Raw genomic sequence first — 10,000 nt, 5'->3', positions numbered from 1 at the left:
AAGGCCCTGGAGCAACGGCCCCTTAACAGGAAAGCCGGCCCGCCAAGGGACCTCCCACACCAGACGGTCGGAGCCAGATCGATCAAAGTGTGGACCGCAGCGAAGTCGCCCCTCGCACCACGCTCGCGGGTCCGGGTTGGAAAACTGGGTGACGAGCACCACAGGGCGGCAGAGCCATCGCACTTGCCGGGTGGCAGAGGAAGGACCGGACTATGTACCATAGCGGCCAACGACTCCCAGAGCCGGTAGCGCGGCGTCTGCTCTCAGCCTAAGAGGCTTTTGGGAGTGCTCAGGCAAGGGTCAGCCTGCACCCTTGCTGGCAGCACCCAGGGGGAACCAGGCCGCTTGCGTCTCCCGCCTTCATTTTCGACACAAGCGCCTGAGGAGGGACACCACCCCTCCCCTTGTGTCAAGAGACCTCCGCACTGGCCTCTGACTGATTCTTAGAACGGACGGAAAGAGTCGGGCAAGCCTGTCAAAGCTTTGAGCGAATGTCAAAAGCTTTAGACTGCCGCGAACCCTCCGGCTTGCACTGAGACACGAGGTCGATGTGCTAAGCACCCCGGGGCCCCTTTCGCCTGCAGGTCCCGAGCCGCCAACATGTTCTTAGTATCGTGTTCCCCAAACCTGGGTGACGGGCACCACAGGGCGGCAGAGCCATCGCACTTGCCGGGTGGCAGAGGAAGGACCGGACTATGTACCATAGCGGCCAACCACTCCCAGAGCCGGTCGTGCGGGGCTCGAGGTCTGCTCTCAACGTCACATGCTTCTGTGAGTGCTCAGGCAAGGGTCAGACCACATCCTTCCTGGCAGCACCCAAAGCAACCAGGCCGCTCGTGTCTCTCGCCTTCATTTTTCGACACAAGCGCCTGAGGAGGGACGCCACCCCTCCCCTTGCGTCAAGAGACCTCCCCACCGGCCTCTGACTGATTCTTAGAACGGACGGAAAGAGTCGGGCAAGCCTGTCAAAGATTTGAGCGTATGTCAAAAGCTTTAGACTTCCGCGAACTCTCTGGCTTGCACTGAGACCCGAGGTCGATGTGCTCAGCACCACGGGGCCCCTTTCGCCTGCAGGTCCCGAGCCGCCAACATGTTCTTAGTATCGTGTTCCCCAAACCTGGGTGACGGGCACCACAGGGCGACAGAGCCATCGCACTTGCCGGGTGGCAGAGGAAGGACCGGACTATGTACAATAGCGGCCAACGACTCCCAGAGCCGGTTGTGCGGGGCTCGAGGTCTGCTCTCAACATCACATGCTTTTGGATGTGCTCAGGCAAGGGTCAGACCACATCCTTCCTGGCAGCACCCAAAGCAACCAGGCCGCTCGCGTCTCTCGCCTTCATTTTTCGACACAAGCGCCTGAGGAGGGACGCCACCCCTCCCCTTTGCGTCAAGAGACCTCCCCACCGGCCTCTGACTGATTCTTAGAACGGACGGAAAGAGTCGGGCAAGCCTGTCAAAGCTTTGAGCGAATGTCAAAAGCTTTAGACTTCCGCGAACTCTCCGGCTTGCACTGAGACGCGAGGTCGATGTGCTAAGCACCACGGGGCCCCTTTCGCCTGCAGGTCCCGAGCCGCCAACATGTTCTTAGTATCGTGTTCTCCAATCCTGGGTGACGGGCACCGCAGGGAGGCAGAGCCATCGCACTTGCCGGGTGGCAGAGGAAGGACCGGACTATGTACAATAGCGGCCAACGACTCCCAGAGCCGGTTGTGCGGCGTCTGCTCTCAGCCTAAGAGGCTTCTGGGAGTGCTCAGGCAAGGGTCAGCCTGCACCCTTGCTGGCAGCACCCAGGGGAACCAGGACGCTTGCATCTCTCGCCTTCATTTTCGACACAAGCGCCTGAGGAGGGACGCCACCCCTCCCCGTGCGTCAAGAGACCTCCCCACCAGCCTCTGACTGATTCTTAGAACGGACGGAAAGAGTCGGGCAAGCCTGTCAAAGCTTTGAGCGAATGTCAAAAGCTTTAGACTTCCGCGAACTCTCCCGCTTGCACTGAGACGCGAGGTCGATGTGCTAAGCACCACGGGGCCCCTTTCGCCTGCAGGTCCCGAGCCGCCAACATGTTCTTAGTATCGTGTTCTCCAAACCTGGGTGACGGGCACCGCAGGGAGGCAGAGCCATCGCACTTGCCGGGTGGCAGAGGAAGGACCGGACTATGTACAATAGCGGCCAACGACTCCCAGAGCCGGTAGTGCGGCGCCTGCTCTCAGCCTAAGAGGCTTTTGGGAGTGCTCAGGCAAGGGTCAGCCTGCACCCTTGCTGGCAGCACCCAGGGGAACCAGGACGCTTGCATCTCTCGCCTTCATTTTCGACACAAACGCCTGAGGAGGGAAGCCAACCCTCCGTGTGTCAAGAGACCGTCCCCGCCCCGGCCTCCGACTGATTCTTAGAACGGACGGAAAGAGTCAGGCAAGCCTGTTAAGACTTCCGCGAACTCTCCGGCTTGCACTGAGACGCGAGGTCGATGTGCTCAGCACCACGGGGCCCCCTTCGCCTGCAGGTCCCGAGCCGCCAACATGTTCTAAGTATCGTGTTCCCCAAACCTGGGTGACGAGCACCGCAGGGAGGCAGAGCCATCGCACTTGCCGGGTGGCAGAGGAAGGACCGGACTATGTACAATAGCGGCCAACGACTCCCAGAGCCGGTAGTGCGGCGCCTGCTCTCAGCTTAAGAGGCTTTTGGGAGTGCTCAGGCAAGGGTCAGCCTGCACCCTTGCTGGCAGCACCCAGGGGAACCAGGACGCTTGCATCTCTCGCCTTCATTTTCGACACAAACACCTGAGGAGGGAAGCCAACCCTCCGTGTGTCAAGAGACCGTCCCCGCCCCGGCCTCCGACTGATTCTTAGAACGGACGGAAAGAGTCAGGCAAGCCTGTCAAAGAATTGAGCAGATGTCAAAATCTTTTAAGACTTCCGCGAACTCTCCGGCTTGCACTGAGACCCGAGGTCGATGTGCTCAGCACCACGGGGCCCCTTTCGCCTGCAGGTCCCGAGCCGCCAACATGTTCTAAGTATCGTGTTCCCCAAACCTGGGTGACGAGCACCGCAGGGCGGCAGAGCCATCGCACTTGCCGGGTGGCAGAGGAAGGACCGGACTATGTACAATAGCGGCCAACCACTCCCAGAGCCGGTAGTGCGGCGTGCGAGGTCTGCTCTCAGCGGAAGAGGGTTTTGGGAATGCTCAGGCAAGGGCCAGCCTGCACCCTTCCTGGCCGCTCCCACGGGAACCAGGCTACTTGCAATCCTTTCCCCCAATAGCAAGTGCCTTTTGGAGGGACGGCCGGAGTCAACGTGGGGTTTGCCCGCCCTCCAAAGTGTCAAGAGACCGCCGCACAGGCCTCTGACTGATTCTTAGAACAGGCAGCAAGAGTTGGGTAAGTCTGTCGAAAATTTGACAAAGTGTCAAAAATTAGACTTCCGAGAGCTCTTGGGCATGCACACAGGCCTGTCATTCAAGTGCTCTGCCCGCGGAACCGTTTTTCGGATGCCTTTCAAAGTGGTCCCGCGCCGCCATTTTGTTCTAAAAATCGTGTTCCCAGAAATCTCCGGGTACCCCGCCAACCTCACTGTGTCACAATGTCAAGTGGCACTGAATGGGTCTGAATTTCAAATTCGACTGCTTCGCTCTGGAACTCGAACCCGGCAAAACCGTTTGGATTTTTCCCGGTCCAGACTTCCGCGGCAGACAAAGTTAAAGTTTTCGGGCTGCAGACTCAAAACGACATCTGGCCAACCGCCGGGCTCAATTCGCCCAGTTCCTCCGGCACTTCGGAACTCATGTTCGGCATGAGTTTTTGAATCTTTCCCGATGCTTCGGCATTTTCCTCCGCTGACACTTAGAATATTTTTCACACTTGGCCGAAAATTTTTCTAAGTTTTTCTGGTTACTGATTTCTTCTTTTCGGGCATTTTTCTAAGTTTTCTTGGTTACTCATTTCTCATTTTCAAACATTTTTCTAAGTTTTTCTGGTTACTGATTTCTTCTTTTTGGGCATTTTTCTAAGTTTTCTTGGTTACTCATTTCTCATTTTCAAACATTTTTCTAAGTTTTTCTGGTTACTCATTTCTCATTTTCAAACATTTTTCTAAGTTTTTCTGGTTACTGATTTCTTCTTTTTGGGCATTTTTCTAAGTTTTCTTGGTTACTCATTTCTCATTTTCAAACATTTTTCTAAGTTTTTCTGGTTACTGATTTCTTCTTTTTGGGCATTTTTCTAAGTTTTCTTGGTTACTCATTTCTCATTTTCAAACATTTTTCTAAGTTTTCTTGGTTACTCATTTCTCATTTTCAAACATTTTTCTAAGTTTTTCTGGTTACTGATTTCTTCTTTTTGGGCATTTTTCTAAGTTTTCTTGGTTACTCATTTCTCATTTTCAAACATTTTTCTAAGTTTTTCTGGTTACTCATTTCTCATTTTCAAACATTTTTCTAAGTTTTTCTGGTTACTGATTTCTTCTTTTTGGGCATTTTTCTAAGTTTTCTTGGTTACTCATTTCTCATTTTCAAACATTTTTCTAAGTTTTTCTGGTTACTCATTTCTCATTTTCAAACATTTTTCTAAGTTTTTCTGGTTACTCATTTCTGCTTTTCCAACGTTTTACTAAGTTTTGCTGGTTACTGAGTTCACACTTTTAAACATTTTCGGGCATTTTTCTACGTTTTTCATGTTACTCATTTAGCACTTTCAGGCACTTTCCTATGCTTTCCTGCTTACTGATTTCACACTTTTAAGCATCTTCGGGCATGTTCCCTAAGTTTTGCAGTTCATTCGTTTGGGACAGTCAGGCAGCTTTCCTAAGCTTTCCTGGTAACCGAATTCACATTGTTGAGAACTTTGGAACCCTTCCCTAAGCTGTGCTGGTTACTCACTTTACCTCTTCAGACACTTGCCCCCGTTGTGACAGAGACCACTTCCCGACTCGGGAAATGCACCAAATTCGGCCTGAACTCAGAGGGCAGTCCCCCCTCGAAGGCGTGGAAGTCGGCAGAATCGCCGGGTCAAATCCGGCTGAGCTACCCGGCTTGGAAGCCTCAAAGTCGGTATGAGCTGTCAGGTTCACTCCCATCCCCGTTTGGACCACTTCCCGACTCGGGAAATTCACCAAATTCGGCCTGAACTCAGAGGACAGTCCCCCCTCGAAGGCGTGACAGTCGGCAGAACCGCCGGATCAAATCCGGCTGAGCTACCCGGCCCCGAAGCCTCAAAGTCGGTAAGAGCTGTCAGGTTCACTCCCATCCCCGTTTGGACCACTTCCCGACTCGGGAAATTCACCAAATTCGGCCTGAACTTATACAACAGTCCCCCCTCGAAGGCGTGACAGTCGGCAGAACCGCCGGATCAAATCCGGTTGAGCTACCCGGCTTGGAAGCCCCAAAGTCGGTAAGAGCTGTCAGGTTCACTCCCATCCCCGTTTGGACCACTTCCCGACTCGGGAAATTCACCAAATTCGGCCTGAACTTATACAACAGTCCCCCCTCGAAGGCGTGACAGTCGCTAGAACCGCCGGATCAAATCCGGTTGAGCTACCCGGCTTGGAAGCCCCAAAGTCGGTAAGAGCTGTCAGGTTCACTCCCATCCCCGTTTGGACCACTTCCCGACTTAGGAAATTCACCAAATTCGGCCTGAACTTAGAGGAGAGTCCCCGCTCGAAGGCGTGGAAGTCGGCAGAATCGCCGGGTCAAATCCGACTGAGCTACCCGGCCCCGAAGCCTCAATGTCGGTAAGAGCTGTCAGGTTCACTCCCATCCCCGTTTGGACCACTTCCCGACTCGGGAAATTCACCAAATTCGGCCTGAACTTAGACAACAGTCCCCCCTCGAAGCCGTGGCAGTCGCTAGAACCGCCGGATCAAATCCGGTTGAGCTACCCGGCTTGGAAGCCCCAAAGTCGGTATGAGCTGTCAGGTTCACTCCCATCCCCGTTTGGACCACTTCCCGACTTAGGAAAATCACCAAATTCGGCCTGAACTCAGAGGGCAGGCCCCCCTCGAAGGCCAGGCATTCGGCAGAACCGCCGGGTCAAATCCGACTGTGCTACCCGGCCCCAAAGCCTCAAAGTTGGTATGAGCAGTTAGGTTCACTCCCATCCCCGTTTGGACCACTTCCCGACTTAGGAAATTCACCAAATTCGGCCTGAACTTAGAGGAGAGTCCCCGCTCGAAGGCGTGGAAGTCGGCAGAATCGCCGGGTCAAATCCGACTGAGCTACCCGGCCCCGAAGCCTCAATGTCGGTAAGAGCTGTCAGGTTCACTCCCATCCCCGTTTGGACCACTTCCCGACTCGGGAAATTCACCAAATTCGGCCTGAACTTAGACAACAGTCCCCCCTCGAAGCCGTGGCAGTCGCTAGAACCGCCGGATCAAATCCGGTTGAGCTACCCGGCTTGGAAGCCCCAATGTCGGTATGAGCTGTCAGGTTCACTCCCATCCCCGTTTGGACCACTTCCCGACTTAGGAAAATCACCAAATTCGGCCTGAACTCAGAGGGCAGGCCCCCCTCGAAGGCCAGGCATTCGGCAGAACCGCCGGGTCAAATCCGACTGTGCTACCCGGCCCCAAAGCCTCAAAGTTGGTATGAGCAGTTAGGTTCACTCCCAAACCCGTTGGGACCACTTCCCGACTTAGGAAATTCACCAAATTCGGCCTGAACTTAGACAACAGTCCCCCCTCGAAGGCGTGACAGTCGGTAGAACCGCCGGGTCAAATCCGGCTGAGCTACCCGATTTGGAAGCCTTCAACACAAAACCCATCCGGCAATGCCACTCAAAAAGGGCCCAAATTCAGAAACACCCCCTTCAATAGGTACCACTTCCTCGGAGACACTACCGGGACACGCTCCCCCTCGGCGAAAATTAAGCCCCCACCACTAACTGAAGCCAACCGCAGCCCCAACTTCAACGGAGAAATCAGTAACCAATTCAAAAATGCACTTGGTTACTGATTTGTACTGCTTCAAAAATATTCTAAGTGTCGCTGGTTACTGATTTGTACTGCTCCAAAAATATTCTAAGTGTCACTGGTTACTGATTTGTACTGACTCAAAAATATTCTAAGTGTCGCTGGTTACTGATTTGTACTGACTGAAAAATATTCTAAGTGTCGCTGGTTACTGATTTGTACTGACTCAAAAATATTCTAAGTGTCAGTGGTTACTGATTTGTACTGCTCCAAAAATATTCTAAGTGTCGCTGGTTACTGATTTGTACTGCTTCAAAAATATTCTAAGTGTCAGTGGTTACTGATTTGTACTGCTCCAAAAATATTCTAAGTGTCGCTGGTTACTGATTTGTACTGCTTCAAAAATATTCTAAGTGTCAGTGGTTACTGATTTGTACTGCTTCAAAAATATTCTAAGTGTCGCTGGTTACTGATTTGTACTGCTTCAAAAATATTCTAAGTGTCGCTGGTTACTGATTTGTACTGCTTCAAAAATATTCTAAGTGTCGCTGGTTACTGATTTGTACTGCTCCAAAAATATTCTAAGTGTCGCTGGTTACTGATTTGTACTGCTTCAAAAATATTCTAAGTGTCGTGGTTACTGATTTGTACTGCTCCAAAAATATTCTAAGTGTCGCTGGTTACTGATTTGTACTGCTTCAAAAATATTCTAAGTGTCGCTGGTTACTGATTTGTACTGCTTCAAAAATATTCTAAGTGTCAGTGGTTACTGATTTGTACTGCTTCAAAAATATTCTAAGTGTCGCTGGTTACTGATTTGTACTGCTCAAAAATATTCTAAGTGGGGCTGGTTACTGATTTGTACTGCTCCAAAAATATTCTAAGTGTCGCTGGTTACTGATTTGTACTGCTTCAAAAATATTCTAAGTGTCAGCGGTTACTGATTTGTACTGCTTCAAAAATATTCTAAGTGTCAGCGGTTACTGATTTGTACTGCTTCAAAAATATTCTAAGTGTCAGTGGTTACTGATTTGTACTGCTTCAAAAATATTCTAAGTGTCGCTGGTTACTGATTTGTACTGCTTCAAAAATATTCTAAGTGTCAGTGGTTACTGATTTGTACTGCTTCAAAAATATTCTAAGTGTCGCTGGTTACTGATTTGTACTGCTCCAAAAATATTCTAAGTGTCGCTGGTTACTGATTTGTACTGCTTCAAAAATATTCTAAGTGTCGCTGGTTACTGATTTGTACTGCTTCAAAAATATTCTAAGTGTCAGTGGTTACTGATTTGTACTGCTTCAAAAATATTCTAAGTGTCGCTGGTTACTGATTTGTACTGCTTCAAAAATATTCTAAGTGTCGCTGGTTACTGATTTGTACTGCTTCAAAAATATTCTAAGTGTCGCTGGTTACTGATTTGTACTGCTTCAACAATATTCTAAGTGTCGCTGGTTACTGATTTGTACTGCGTCAAAAATATTCTAAGTGTCGTGGTTACTGATTTGTACTGCTTCAAAAATATTCTAAGTGTCAGTGGTTACTGATTTGTACTGCTTCAAAAATATTCTAAGTGTCGCCGGTTACTGATTTGTACTGCTTCAAAAATATTCTAAGTGTCAGTGGTTACTGATTTGTACTGCTCCAAAAATATTCTAAGTGTCGCTGGTTACTGATTTGTACTGCTTCAAAAATATTCTAAGTGTCAGTGGTTACTGATTTGTACTGCTTCAAAAATATTCTAAGTGTCGCTGGTTACTGATTTGTACTGCTTCAAAAATATTCTAAGTGTCAGTGGTTACTGATTTGTACTGCTTCAAAAATATTCTAAGTGTCGCTGGTTACTGATTTGTACTGCTCCAAAAATATTCTAAGTGTCGCTGGTTACTGATTTGTACTGCTTCAAAAATATTCTAAGTGTCGCTGGTTACTGATTTGTACTGCTCCAAAAATATTCTAAGTGTCGCTGGTTACTGATTTGTACTGCTTCAAAAATATTCTAAGTGTCGCTGGTTACTGATTTGTACTGCTTCAAAAATATTCTAAGTGTCAGTGGTTACTGATTTGTACTGCTTCAAAAATATTCTAAGTGTCGCTGGTTACTGATTTGTACTGACTCAAAAATATTCTAAGTGGGGCTGGTTACTGATTTGTACTGCTCCAAAAATATTCTAAGTGTCGCTGGTTACTGATTTGTACTGCTTCAAAAATATTCTAAGTGTCAGCTGGTTACTGATTTGTACTGCTTCAAAAATATTCTAAGTGTCAGCTGGTTACTGATTTGTACTGCTTCAAAAATATTCTAAGTGTCAGTGGTTACTGATTTGTACTGCTTCAAAAATATTCTAAGTGTCGCTGGTTACTGATTTGTACTGCTTCAAAAATATTCTAAGTGTCAGTGGTTACTGATTTGTACTGCTTCAAAAATATTCTAAGTGTCGCTGGTTACTGATTTGTACTGCTCCAAAAATATTCTAAGTGTCGCTGGTTACTGATTTGTACTGCTTCAAAAATATTCTAAGTGTCGCTGGTTACTGATTTGTACTGCTTCAAAAATATTCTAAGTGTCGCTGGTTACTGATTTGTACTGCTTCAAAAATATTCTAAGTGTCGCTGGTTACTGATTTGTACTGCTTCAAAAATATTCTAAGTGTCGCTGGTTACTGATTTGTACTGCTTCAAAAATATTCTAAGTGTCTGGTTACTGATTTGTACTGCTTCAACAATATTCTAAGTGTCGCTGGTTACTGATTTGTACTGCTTCAAAAATATTCTAAGTGTCGTGGTTACTGATTTGTACTGCTTCAAAAATATTCTAAGTGTCAGTGGTTACTGATTTGTACTGCTTCAAAAATATTCTAAGTGTCGCCGGTTACTGATTTGTACTGCTTCAAAAATATTCTAAGTGTCAGTGGTTACTGATTTGTACTGCTCCAAAAATATTCTAAGTGTCGCTGGTTACTGATTTGTACTGCTTCAAAAATATTCTAAGTGTCAGCTGGTTACTGATTTGTACTGCTTCAAAAATATTCTAAGTGTCGTGGTTACTGATTTGTACTGCTTCAAAAATATTCTAAGTGTCGCTGGTTACTGATTTGTACTG

The sequence above is a fragment of the Hemiscyllium ocellatum genome (genome assembly GCF_020745735.1).
Source record: "Hemiscyllium ocellatum isolate sHemOce1 chromosome 15 unlocalized genomic scaffold, sHemOce1.pat.X.cur. SUPER_15_unloc_12, whole genome shotgun sequence".
Taxonomy (NCBI): Eukaryota; Metazoa; Chordata; class Chondrichthyes; order Orectolobiformes; family Hemiscylliidae; genus Hemiscyllium; species Hemiscyllium ocellatum.
The sequence above is the reverse complement of the archived record's forward strand: the minus strand, read 5'-3'. Positions refer to the sequence as shown.